The 14498-nt window shown below is 38.4% G+C and overlaps 1 protein-coding gene across 6 annotated transcripts in view; it reads right to left on the minus strand.

Annotated features, from left to right (window-relative positions):
- The window catches only part of cobll1b (cordon-bleu WH2 repeat protein-like 1b), a 171395-nt gene that overhangs the window by 71252 nt on the left and 85645 nt on the right, over positions 1-14498 (minus strand). The window contains exon 2 of one of the 6 annotated variants that reach the window (XM_072579486.1): positions 12584-12648. The exons of the other annotated variants lie outside the window; for them this stretch is intronic. The gene's annotated coding sequence lies outside the window, so the exon portion shown is untranslated. The remainder of the gene's footprint in view (positions 1-12583; positions 12649-14498) is intronic. 6 annotated transcript variants of the gene reach the window in all.

The raw sequence follows: 14498 nt of genomic DNA on the forward strand, positions 1-14498 counted from the left end.
AGTGTGTTGTCTTATATCCCCAGTCTCCTTCTTTACTCCAAGTGAGGGACCAGAAAAATTCATATCATAAATGTTTATTCATCCCATCCTTGAAAGATTATATGAAAGTAGGCCAAAAATTAGATAGAGGATGACTTGCTGGCTGCACTGCATATAGCTATGCTAGATATTCAAGGATTGAGTGCATATCAAACAAAAGCAACTATTATGGTTACAAAAGCAGCTCAAAAGCTTTGAATTCTGTGGCAAGTAACACATCTCCTGACCCCTCAATTCCTAGCCACCATCTACAAGGCAGAAGCCAGGAGTGTGGTGGAATTTTCTTTTCTTCAGTCACAAGCTACAGGCATCACTGACTAGTCCAACATTTATTGACCACCACTAAATGGCCAGAGGGTAGTTAAGAGTGAGCCATATTAATGTGGGTCTGGAGTCACACATAGGCCAGACCAGGCAAAGATGCCAGTTTCCTTCCCAAAAGTTACATTTGTGAAATGCTCTTCACTTGCCTGGATGGGTACAGCTCCAATAATACTCAAAAACCACAACATCACCCAGAATATGGATGAAGATGAGGAAGCAATCCCTGTCAACTACTTGTCAATATAATTTCACTCTCCCCAGTAATAATTATTGCACCATATATAGGCATTACCTATACATTTAACCACATCATATGTCTGCTGCCTTTCAAATATCAAGTTCCCTACATTCAATTTCAGGATCTTCCAGAATTTTGTTTCAAAAAAAAAGTTTACCAAATGATTCTGCGGAATCCAGATGATTCAATTCCTGGTCTGTGTTGAGGGGTAGGGAGTGCCAGAACTAACCGAAGAGAATGAAACAAAGGCAACAAGGAGAGGGGAAGAATAAGCAAAGAAATACAATATTCTCTAGCTAGACATCAGGTGACAGAGCTCAGCTATGCCGTTCCCAACAACTGAATAGCTACCAGCAAATCACTTGAGGCTTACCTGTGAATTAAGGACAATTGGCAGAGAAACAGGGGACGTACATCAGGCAATATGGAAAGAGGATTGGCAAGGAGAATAATAAGATTGTCACAGCTTAACTATATAATAAGGGACTTCAATACAACTGCTAATATTGTCAAATGCGCTCAAAATATGAAACTGCAAAGTCAGATCATAGAAGTGTATTCCTTAAATGGTTCCATTTCAAACATATCACACAATTAAAGAACAGATCTGTAACATACAATATTTCAACAAAAATCCCACAGGAACTCAATTTTCCATTTACGGAATTTTTCTAGTGAACATTCATATCTTACACAAAAACCATATCCTTTCTATAAATACATGCACAGCACAAAGCTATCAGCAATTTATTAACTGCTTAATAAAAAAAAACTTCCTATTCATGAAATAGTTAGTAGAACCTCACTCTGAATTCCTGAAATCAACTTGTTAATTTCCTGAGTCACCAGTACGATGAAGGTTCTGTACAAAGCAGCGTGGAACGTATCTCTCTCACCATGATTACTGCTTACAAATAAAATTATTGGAGACACAACAGCCCTTCAAAAGAGAATGTGAAATGTTTGTAGTGCATACTGATGTATACTGTTAAATATTCAAGCTATGATTATCATCTGGTGACTTTTTTTTCCTACTACAATGTTTTCCACCATCAAATATTGAGCATGTGATCTTAACCAAATGCTCAACATGTGGCCTGTGGAATGTAGGCACAGAACAGAATGCATATTCATAATCACAGCTATTAGTGCAGACCTTTCTGCACATAACCAAAACAAAGACAGCTTTATGTATTCCTTTAAATGCTGGACCACAAAATTACTGCAAATAACAGGAGATATACTAAGGAACATTGCCTACAACACATGCATTAACCTAGTCATGATGTTGGATTTATTTTTTCCTTTTTAGCAGCACATTGTTTAAATGTACAAAATTCACTCAGAATTATAAATTTGAATGGAGAATGACCAATCCTTAAAGTTATCAAAGTCACAATTTCAGTTTCAGATCACAGATTACTGCTGTCACATTCAAAACAGTAAAGAACCATTTTGACAACATGTAAATTCATTGACTTCATCATCTGGAACAGTGGGACACACAGTATTAGCAAAGCTACAAGAATGTTTTTCTCATCTATAAACAATAATTTTATATATGGTTTTGTAGAAAAACTTCTATTGTTGTCTTAGAACAGTGTGACAGGAAGCAGGAAACTAAAAGAACAAAAAGCTGAAATTGTCATGGTTACTAAAAGAGCTCTAAACTCAATGGAATGAACCAAGAGATTTGTTGGTCACATGTAAATTAATCCGCAAACTAAACTAGATGTTAATCATAATGTGAGTATTATTCCTTTATACAGAATGGGGTAATTTTTATTTTAAATTAAAGAATAAAGTATCTTTGATAATGTAAGCCAACTGACCTATTGAATTGACATTAGAATTGTCTGATCAAATCTTGTATGCTAAACCTAAGATCAATTTTTGTGTCCCATGTTAGTACATAACGACCAATGAACCAGTTATTTAAAAGTGTGCTCCATAAACTTTGTTTGTCTCAAAATTAACTTTAATTCTATTCCATTTAACCACATGAACAAGTTTGCACTGAAAAGGTTGTTCTGTTAATTAACATTTTGAACTGTGACCTTTATACCTGCCCTCACAAATTTAGAAAGAAAAGCTTTCTTCATATTAAATTGCAAAATTACAACATATTTTCCCACTAATTACCACACCCTTTCCAATGGGAAAGGAGAATCGGCTTTTGAAAACAATCCCCAAACAAAAGACGATTCAAACTACCCAGACAATGCAACTCCCAAATCTGTCCAACTAATAAGTATTTCCCTCTTGGCACCAGATCAAGCAGGAATTAAATAGTTATTCATAATTTGAACTAAAATAGAAACTGACATTTTACTGCAATATAAATTTTCAAGATAGTTGTTTACTCCCATGTTATAGCCTCCTCCTATGCCCTGCACTAATACCAGCTAAAAGGCAACAACTCTCACACAACACATTTTCCGTTCCCTACTGACCTGAAGTGATTTCCCTCCATCCAACTGCAATGGAGATTTGTAATGTGACATGCAGAAAAGGCTTTAGGAGCAAATCTGCATTCTGACTGAGCTCTGTAGTACAGGATTTTGGGCAATTAGTTTATACAATTATATAAGAACAAAAACAAATGCAAAAACTAAAGAATATTAAACTAGCTTTTGCAAAGTTTGTATCAAAATTTGTATATATATAAACCTGAAGAATTTCTGCTCCAGGTCAACACAGAATTATGAGATGGTGATGGTCCAGTGGTATCATCGCTATACTGCTAATCCAAAGACCCAGGTAATATTCTGAGGGCCTGAGTTCAAATCTTGCCATGGCACACGATGGATAAAGTCGCACATTATGAGAACAATGATGGCCATTGTCAATTGTCAGAAATACAATTCACCCATGGGACGGCATAGTGGCTCAGTGGTTAGCTCTGTTACCTCACAGGCCAGGGACCCGGGTTCGACTCCAGCGACTGTCAGTGTGGAGTTTGCATGTTCGCCTGGTGTCTGTATGAGTTTCTTCCAGGTGCTCCAGTTTCCTCTCACAAAGATGTGCAGGTTATGTGAATTGGCCATGCTAAATTTCCCAGCCTTCTGAGATATGTAGGTTAGGTGCATTAATCAGGGAGGAAGGTAGAGTAATGGGGAACGTGTTTAGGTGGGATACTTTTCTGAGGATTGGTGTGGACTTGTTGGGCCGAAGGGCCTGTTTACACACTGTCGATTCCACCGACTGTCAGTGTGAAGCTTGCACGTTTGCCCCCTGTTGTATGGGTTTCTTCCAGGTGCTCTGGTTTATGATAAAAAAAACACCCATCTGGTTTGCTAACTGCTGTTCTTGCCTCCATATGATTCCAGACCTATCCAGCAATGCCTTCATTCCACAACTGAATAAGAAAAAAAGATAATAACTGGTTCATTCTATGACAGGACCCAATTCCAACTTTCCAAAGATGACACATTAGGTCACAATATTGTATGAAACGTTCCAAAGATGCATTTACTGATGCCTCTAGTAGTTAATTACCAGAATGAAATAAGAAGAAGAATTAGAATTCCTACACTGTGGAATCGGGTCCTTCGGCCTAACAAGTCCACACCAACCCTCTGAGGAGCATCCCACCCAGACCCACTCCCCCACCCTATGTTTATCCCTAACTAATGCACCTAATCTACACATCCCTGAACACTATGGGCAATTTAGCATGGCCAATTTACCTAACCTGCACATCTTTGGATTGTGGGAGGAAATCGGAGCACCTAGAGGAAACCCACACAGACACTGGGAGAATGTGGCAACTCCACACAGACAATCGCCCAAGGCTGGAATTGAAGCCAGGTCCCTGATGGTGTGAGGCAGCAGCTCTAATGACTGAGTCACCGTGCCACCCTGAAATGAGAAGCAATAATGTTGGAATCTCCAAATTACATGCTTTATGCCCCTGTTCCATCAAGGATAATTCAGAAAGTGAAATATATCAGTTTAAAATCAGTCAGTCAATCAGCTCAAACTTTGTTCTTGAGTCAGTCACTGAAGAGATTGCTAGAGTTTTTAAATCACTTTCCATAACACAGTGAGCTGTACTTGTCTTTGGATCTATTAGACTCCTACGGAATTTTTTCCTAAAGCCACAACGAGAAGTTCTGCGTACTAGCTATGTAATTCTCAGTATGCAATATTAACGAACAAGGATGAAAGTCAATGTCGGACAGAAGGAAGGAAGATTGGACAATGTTTGAGGAAAGTATGTCTGAAAAGATATTATTCTAACCCTGTAAATTATCCAGGCTATTGAGGCAGTGTTGGTGAAAGATTGCATATTCAGAGTTTGGTTCAATTAAATCATGGTGCAGCTGCTCGAGATACAAGGAAAACATATTTGTACATTCACCTCCTAAAACAGTTGTGTGGGGCTACCATCGTGGCAACATTCTTGAATTTATGCACAAACATACTTTACACAGTCATGGGTTGAGAAGGGGGACAGCACAGCATTTTACAAGATGCAACAGTCAGCTCACTGACTTATTTCTTTAAAAAGTTAGGAGATTCATTTAGTTTGATTCCACAACAAGGCAACAAGAACTGAACTGGTAGAAAGACTATTTCAAATTAGAGACAGACCATTTAGGAGTGAAGTTCGGATACACTTCCCTAACACAGAGTGGTGGCCATTTTGAATTCTTGCACCTAAGACTATGGGTATTGGGCCAACTGGCCTTTTTAAAACAGAGATTGACAGCTTGGACATTGAGTATAGGAATTGGGATGTCAGGTTGCAGCTGTACAAAACATTGGTGAGGCCACTTTTAGAATACTTCATACAATTCTGGTCTCCCTCCCATAAAAAAATGCCAATAATCTTGACAGAATGCAGAAAAGATGTCCAAGGATGTTGCCAGAACAGGAAGGGTTAAGTTATAGAGGGAGGCTGAGCCTTTTCTCCCCTAGAGCTTTGAAGGCTGAAAGGTGATCTTGTAGAGGTTCAAAATATTATGAAGGGCATGTATGGGGTGAATAGAACTATATCTTTTTTTCCCCAGGGTGGGTGAGTCCAAAAGTGGACGGGATAGGTTTATGGTGAGACAACAAGATTTAAAAAGACCTCTGGGGTAACTTTTTCACGTAGAGGGTGGAATGAGCTGCCAGAGGAAAAATTGAGGACGTGGGTACAATTGCAACATTGAAAACACATCCAGATGGTATATGAATAAGGAGGGTTTGGAGGGATATGGGCCAAGTGTTCTAAAATGGGACTAGGTCAAATGGGTTGGATTGAAGGGTTTGTTTCCATGCTTTATAGCTCTATGATTCTATTTCTGTTAAATAGGGGTATCAGTAAAATATAGATGAAGGTGGATAAAGTTGAGACAGAGACTTGCATGATCTAGATTAGATTCCCTACAGTATGGAAACAGGCCCTTCGACCCAACAAGTCCACACCGACTCATCCTATATTTACCCCTGACTATGGGCAATTTATCATGGCCAGTTCACCTGACCACACATCTTTGGACTGTGGGAGGAAACCTCAGCCCCTGCAGGAAACCCATGCAGACATAGGGAGAAGGTGCAAACTCCACACAGACAGTGGCCTGAGGCAGGAAGCGAAACCGGGTCCCTGGCGCTGTGAGGCAGCAGTGCTAACCACTGAGCCACCAGCAATTCTAATTGAGTGATACAGCAGACTCAAGGTAGTGAATGATCTTGGAGCGGGATGCAATGGCTCGCTGCAAATTGCCAATATGAACTAACTCAACTTTTGAGCAGAGTAAACCAACTCAAACAATTCCTCATGTTAACATTCCAGTTTGTGAAAGTTGCTGTGCTGCTTTATTTCCAGGAAAACCAAAATTAATTATGGAAAGTGTTCTTTCAAACATTCAAATAATTTTAATTGCACTATAGCAAAAAGACATGGAATGTCAATGTTACCAAAGTCAAACTACCATGTTCCATTTATTATTAAAATGAAGTTAACTTTGAAAAACATTGTTCAATGTTTTGCAAGAAGATTACTACAAAACTGATGCTTTTATCATCTTGTTTTCAGACTTAATTTCTTGCAGTTAAGAAAGAATGCTACAATTCAAAACAAATTGGAGAAATTTTGGTAAAAGCTATTGTCCTAGTTCTGGTGCTATAAATTAACAATATACCTTAATAGTCTAACAATTCCTGAAGAAATAATCCACTTCATTGCAGCCTTCATTTTTTACAACTCAATAAATTGATTTGCTTTTTTTCTACTCCACCTTAAAACAAGCCAATTGTTATATTGGCAAATATACTATGGCCACCAACATATTGAACAGTTGGATCACCGAATATATGCCAATCCTCCGACCCAATCTACAATTTCTTATTTTAGATTTTTATCACTTACAACAAAGTGCAACAGAAAACCTGAATTAAGCTTAACTTGACTTTCCAAGTGGAGTTTACAGAGTTGACAAACTATCGATAAAATCCAAAACTGCTCAAAAACTCACGTTTTTGAAAAAGATATTCAATCTATCCTGATTGATACCATTGCAAACAAACAGAAAATTTAAAAAAGAGAGCTGATACTCTTCTCAAAAAATGATTACAATATGCTCACTCAAAAGGTATGGTAGTAAAAGCATTCTCACTGCCAGGACTGTTGCTTTATTCCTCAGACCCAACTTTACAACAGTTTATTTGCTGTTAATTAAAACTTGAGTTTCAGTTGTAAAATCAGCATGGTTTCAAATCAGAAGCCAACATTTACCAAAGGAGCACTTGGCATGTGGTTGTTTATGGAATCATTGCTCCGAGAGAGAAGCCAATGGTGTAGGCTGCAACTTTTGTTGCTCCACAGTCTCCACGTCTTCCACTTCAACTGGAGGTCCAGGATGGACTGTGTCAGCAGGGACACAATATCAAAAGCTCTTGGATAAGGCAGGAAGTAAGAACGTACCTAATACCATTTTCATCCTGATGGCCACCTTGGAGTGTGGCTGCATCAAATTGTGTATAGACCTTCAGTATTTAAATACGAAGTGTCACTATGTACTGAGGTTCTAACTGTCGCCAGTGTTGTGAAAGGAGGGACTGGCTCCATTGCCTCTGAACACTCCAAGTAGTTGGACCATTCCTTATCACCTGTCCTTCTGTGAGAAATTTGCAAAGGAAAGCACCTTTAACCACAAGTCCATCAGGACGTGGTCAGCATGTAGAGTCCTCGAGACCCTGCAGGAAGAGGAGAGTGTAGATCCTGAGAAAATCATTTGGCAGAATGCCTGAACTTTCCAACATGCACCAAGACATCTCTTGGATCATGGTGAGCAGGCCACTGCCTGTGAGATCCTTCGCATATGCCCAGACCATCTGCACCACCGCACACTCAAAGGGGCTGTGGGCAGTAGTGGGCAGGTTAGCTAGAGGTAGTCACATATTTCTTGCTGAAATGTGCCTTTGCAAAAGAAGGCTTGAGAAAGATGCAGTGGGTTTTGTCAAGGTTTGTCCCAAGTAGATCCATGACACAGGACTGTATTCTACCATCTGTTCTCCAGGATGCACACCCATATAAACATTGACTGCACCTGTAGGACCATCAACTTCAATGTTTGATGGTTTGTCTGTATGCTACTGTATAGAACCAAATTGCATTGGTCTCTATACTTGTATATAAATATATTTTTATGAATAAAATATATTTTTGAAATTAAAAGAAAACTTTTCTCAGGCCAACATAAATGGTGGATTTGAGTTTGTGATCTAAAATCAGGCTACACAGCCTCCACCATACACTCTTGATCCCTAGTCAACTATTGGTGCAGACCCTCCTTTGCTATTTACCCAAAGTATTGGCCCAAGACTTCATTCACCTTTACTGGTTGTTCCTCTTTTGGCACTGTTTCTACTCACCAGTTCACTACTACTACCACACTCAACTGAGATCCCATATACCAGCGCATAGTTTTCAATTTCCCCAGTAAAGTCGCACCCGTTAGCTTTTCTCCCTTTCCCAATTCCAGTCGAGCTCCAATTTGTTGTCTTCATCTACTTGTTTATCCCAAGCCCTCAAAACTTGACATGTCTGCCCCAATTATCCTTTGTGCCATTACCTTTCACCATCCTTTATACAGTGCACCCGAGATATTGAAGAAAAGTAAGCTTTTGTTATATTGAGCATGAAGTACCTGGAAAATTGAACATAGCTCACTCCCAATATCCTGATTTTAATCAGTGTCAGCAGAAAACTAAGCGAGTAATTTTCCATAAAGAAAGGGAAAACATACAGATAAGTAATTCTAAGCAGTTCTTGTCTTAAACTGGAAGTTCTAGAATAAAAACTCTCTTTACACTTTCATGTAAATTAGTTAATTCTAACTTTTTAAAATTCACTGATGGGACATACGTATTGGTGGCTGGGCCAACATCTATTGCCAGTCTGTAGTTACCTTTGCTAATGCAGTCATGAGCTGCCTTCTTGAATCACCACTGTCCATGTCTGGTAGGTACACCTCCACTGCTGTTAGGGAAAGGATTCTGGGAGCTGGACCCAGTGATAGCGAAGGAACAGAAATACATTTACAAGTCAAGATGGCAAATGGCTTGGGTGGTGGGTGGTGCTGATTTGCAGATGGTGTTATCATGTATCTGCTGCCCTTCTCCTTATAAATCATAGCAGTCATGAGTTTGGAAGATGCTGTATAAGGATCTTCAGTGAATTTCTGCAGTGCGTCTTGTAGATAGTACACACTGCTTCTATTGAGCATCGGAAGAGGAGAGACTTGTGGATGTGGTGCCAATCAGGTGAGCTGCTTTGACCTGAATTAATATATCATTTGATTTTGTTGGGAGTGTCAAGCTGCCTACTCCTGTTCCTACGGGGCAGCACAGTGACTCAGTGGTTAGCACTGCTGCCTCAGCACCAGGAACCCTGGTTCAATTCCACCTCGGGTGACTGTGTGGAGTTTGCATATTCTCCCTGTGTCTGCGTGGGTTTCTTCCGGTGCTCCAGTTTCTTCCCACAATCTAAAGATGCGCAGGTTAGATGAATTGACCATGGGAAATTGCCCATAGTGTTCAGGGACATATATGTTAGGTGCATTAGTCAGTGGTGAATATAAAGGTAGAGGAATGGGTCACTCTTCAGAGGGTCAGTGTGAACTTGTTGGGCCGATGGGCCGGTTTCCACGCTGTAGGGTTTCTATGGATTTTATTTTCTATGTTAATAGATGTTCTCTAATAAACGCCAGTGGTCTTGATCTTTGGAAGGTGCGAAATGAAAGTGGCTTCCATTATTGCTTCAATGACATCACTACTGGAACTGCACAAACGTGGCTCTCTCGTGATGATGAGGTGAGGGCAGTGATAATCCCAGTCATCTCTTGGTGACACTCAGCATCAAAATGTAAATTTAATTAAGGTGACTTGGAGAATGTACTAGAGAGTGATACTAATGAATATGAAGTGGAGAATAGCAAGGAGCCATTAACACAAGTCAAAGAGAAGACTGACACAAGAATATCATAGTGAAAGAAATCCAAGTCTTTACTGTTACAAATGATTACCAAGAGGCTGTAGTGTCTAATGTTTTAAAAAGCACTCCAATGTCCATATGGCAAATATTAATCACTGATTTCATATAACAAGTTACAATTGTTAAAGGGAGTAAAGAAATGTTATATAACAGCATCAACTTTTGTAAATTATAACCTATAGCATGCTGCCAGCAAACAGATATTAAGATTGATTTCAGATGCAAATTACCTCTTGCAAACTAAGTTGTATAAAATAACTAACTGTAGCCAAGAGACACACAAATTCAAATTTCAGGGGATTTAAAATATCCAGCAGCTTGGATGAAGTAATCAAAAATATCAAGAAATCTTAAAATGAATGTTTAAAATGATTAAAAAATAAATATTTAAGTGAGACAGTGGAGATCATTAAGTACTCTTACCATGACACATCCCAGGACACCAGGTCACAAAATTTTCCAGTGATACAAGAATAGATAATAATGTAAGCAGTGTAGATGGAATTCTAAAATTACAATGACATGGATGTAGGTTTGCTTGCTGAACTGAAAGGTTCTTTTCCAGATGTTTCGTTACCATACTAGGTAACATCTTCAGTGGACCTCACGCGAAGCAATGATGAAAATTCCTGCTTTCTATTTACATGTTTGGATTTCTTTGGGTTGGTGATGTCATTTCCTGTGATGTTATTTCCTGTTAAGTCACCTCCTGTTCCTTTTCTCAGTGGATGGTAGATGGAGTCGAACTCGATGTGTTTGTTGATAGAGTTCTGGTTGGAATGCCATGCTTCTAGGAATTCTCATGCGTGTCTTCGTTTGGCTTGACCTAGGATGGATGTGTTGTCCCAGTCAAAGTGGTGGCCTTCCTCATCCATATGTGAGGATACTGGTGACCCTCTCTCAAAGAAACCCAAATATATAAATAGAAAGCAGGAATTTTCAGCATTGCTTCGCCTGAGGTCCACTGAAGATGTTACCTAGTATGGTAACGAAGCGTCTGGAAATGAACATTTCAGATCAGCGAGCAAACCTACATCCAAAATCTCAACCTGAGCTACAAATCTTCTCAAAACTCGTTATTACAATGACATATTACAGTTTAAGAGCATAGGCAAAACATCAGCAGATTAATTTCGACATTAACTTATTTGCCAATCTACTTTGGATCTGAAAAGCATAGAACAGGGTACTTCCTAGAAATACTGAAGTTCCAAAGAGACTTGGGGGTCATCTACATAAGTTAAAATACCAAAGGTAATTACAGAAGATAATCAAAAAGGTGAATGGAATGCCACTCTTTAAATTTAAATGACTGGAATAGAAGTTGAGGTCATGTTATACAAAACGCTAATTAGATTATAGCTGGAGCACTAAAAGCAGTTCTTAGGAAGAACGTATTGGCCTTGGAAGGAATGCAGGGTATATTTACCATTGAGACTTGGATTGCAAGGGTTAAATTATGAGCAGCAACTGTGCAAATTAAAACCTTTCCCAAAAGTTTGACAGATGAGGGATGATTTGACAGGTTTACAAGATATTGAGGAGAATGGATAGGGTTATAGAGAAAACTATTTCTGATGGTTAAAGAGCTCAGGACTAGGGTGTGTAGTCTAAAAATCAGTCAGCCGTTTCAAAAATAAAATTAGCAAACACTTCATAATGAAAGTAATGATCGAAGTTTGAAACTCTTTTCCTCAAATGGCAATTGCCACTCAATTTTTCATTTTAATTTTGAATCTGATAGATTTCTATTAACCAAAGACACCAAGGGATGAACATATGAAGGTAGATTAGTAGATTTGTAACAGAAATTTTAACTCTTCACATTTTGGGAGTCAGTTGAAGGTTCAGTTGCCAAGGACATGGCCTACATGAAAGGGAGTTGACAAATGAAAAGATGAAAAATTGCTTGTCAATCAGGAGATGGTGTTCTTCACTCTATCCTTAAGAAGATCTTCTGTCAAATCATTCACTCGTTTCCCAAATCTATGACATCTGCCACAATTAAAGCACGTCCAAGACATCTTTTATAATTGCCACGGACCAATGGTTCCTGACTATGGCTTTCTACAGCAGGCTTAGTTTGCAGCTCATCAATTAATCTGGCGCTCATGTGGAAACAGCGTAACACATTTTTATTGAGATCTTGCCATTAAAGTTTGCAGGATCTCAGAGTTCCCAGTATTTATGGATTTCCCAACCACAAGTTTGTTTTCTTGTTTCCTCCCTATCAAAATCGAGGCAAAATGGAAAGCGGTTATAAAAGATATTCCCATATTTGACTTTTATCCATTACTCATCAGAAGTCTACTTTGCAGGGTTTGCCAACTGTCCATGCATTCAGATCGAACTCAAACTGCAAAGATATGGAACAATGTCAGCTACCACCAAGCAAATTTTGATTGCAAAATCTTGTTTTTTTGTTATTTCCTGGAGTTTACAAGTACTTTCTATAATTTAAAAAAAAACTATAAGATTGTATGCAAGAAAATGCCTACCATTCCTAAATTCCATCCATGGTAATTTTCATCGGCTTGTTTGAAAAATTAGGAAGAGAAAGAATCTAACAAATTAAATTAGAGAAAAATATCACAAATCTTTATACATTATTGATTCTATGCTTCAACAACACAAGTTGATAACTTCTCACACTTCGCATGCAATGTCCAGGTTAGTTGCACAATAATGGCAATTAAATATTAATATACAAATTAACTTTCAAAGACAAATGAGCCGATGATATTTGACTATCACACAATGTAATTAGTATTGTTACCTCAGTGTATAAAATAATTTAATCGATAACAGTCCCTGGGAAGGGCCATCAATGACAGCATGTATTTATCTGGCAATTTTAACATAAAATAAAAAAGGCCCCAATTTGCTTCACATGAGCATTTTATTTTTTAAAATATCAGCCAAATAAGGAGATGTTCAAACAGATAGCTAAAAGTTCAGTTAAGCTATGTTTTTAATGACTACCTTAAAGGAAAGCGAGGTCGAGATGCTGAAAAGCTTCAGAACAAAATTCCAGAGTTTAAAGCCTTTGCAGCTGAAGCACAGCTACCAATAGTTAAGTGATTAAAACTGGGATTCTGAAGAGATCAGACAGAGTGACAAAAACACAAACATCTTAACGACTTATGGGCAGGAAGGTACTGCAGATAGAGAACAAGTGTGATCATTTTTAAAATGAAGTATTGCTTGATAAATAGCCATTGTAAGTCAGCAGGTTCAAGGGTCATGGGTGCAAGCCAGGCCATACAAAGGTTTTGGGTGATCTCAGTTTTATAGAAGATAGAACATGCAAAGTAAACCATGAGTGTGTTCAAATAGTCAAACTTAAAAGTAACAAAGGCATGGATGAGAGTTTCAACAGCAAATAAGCTGACACAGAGGAGTATGATACACCATAGTGTAAACTCTAATTCACATCTGAACAAATAAACATCTGTCAGGTGTACCATCTGGTCTCAACAGAAATGAGAAGAGGAGAGTATAATTTTAACTGTTTCAAAATATCTGTCCAACTTCTTTCCTTTTATCTATAATCTCATTAGTTGCAAAATTCTGCTCCTTCTTCCCACCTATCACAGGTAATGCTTAAAACATGCACTGATTCAGAAAACCTGGTCTTTTTATTTTCAAGCCTGCTCTATATGAATCGTCACCACTACTGCCTGTGGAAAAAAACATAAAAACAAACTATACCTGCCTGCAGGGACCAGCAGCTAAACTGTCAGTCAAGTCCAACAGTCTCTCGGGGAAAAAGCCAAGTTGATAATGCAAATACTTTGCTAAATAAGAATACTGTACCACACCCAACACATCTTGACAGAAAGAAAGCTTTTTTAAAAAAAAAATAGCTTAAGATAGCTATTTTTATTCATTTGGGTTTGAGCCCTTTATTCCACTTTAATTTCGGAATGGTTAAATCATGTTAGACATTCCAATTACGATAGACACATTATGGCAAACCTAAATGATTCATCAAGACCTGCATATTGCGAGGTGATAAATGAAAGGTAAACCTGCTCAAAAGCTAATCATTCAACAGGCACTTTTAAAAGTAACAGCAATATTGTCAGGAAAATACGATTCTCCGTTTAGCAACAACCGTAAAGGTTTATAAGTAGCTGCGTTTCTGATGTTATCCAAGCTTAATTTTGAAAGCAGCCAAAAATGCTCGAATGGGGGACCCTTTCTCACTCGTTTCAATATCCCACCCAGCTATGCTGCACTGACATAAAATTCACACGCATCGGTCAGACACTCCACTAAAACTTCACCCAGGCACACAAGGGATGCATGAATCACTGTTTTTACTGTGCATTTGTAATATATTAAATAATTTATTGTACTTCGCGTTTAGCCAAACTATGATAGCCTACATATGGGCACTTGCTTAGAAAA

Source organism: Chiloscyllium punctatum, chromosome 10 (genome assembly GCF_047496795.1).
Source record: "Chiloscyllium punctatum isolate Juve2018m chromosome 10, sChiPun1.3, whole genome shotgun sequence".
NCBI lineage: Eukaryota > Metazoa > Chordata > Chondrichthyes > Orectolobiformes > Hemiscylliidae > Chiloscyllium > Chiloscyllium punctatum.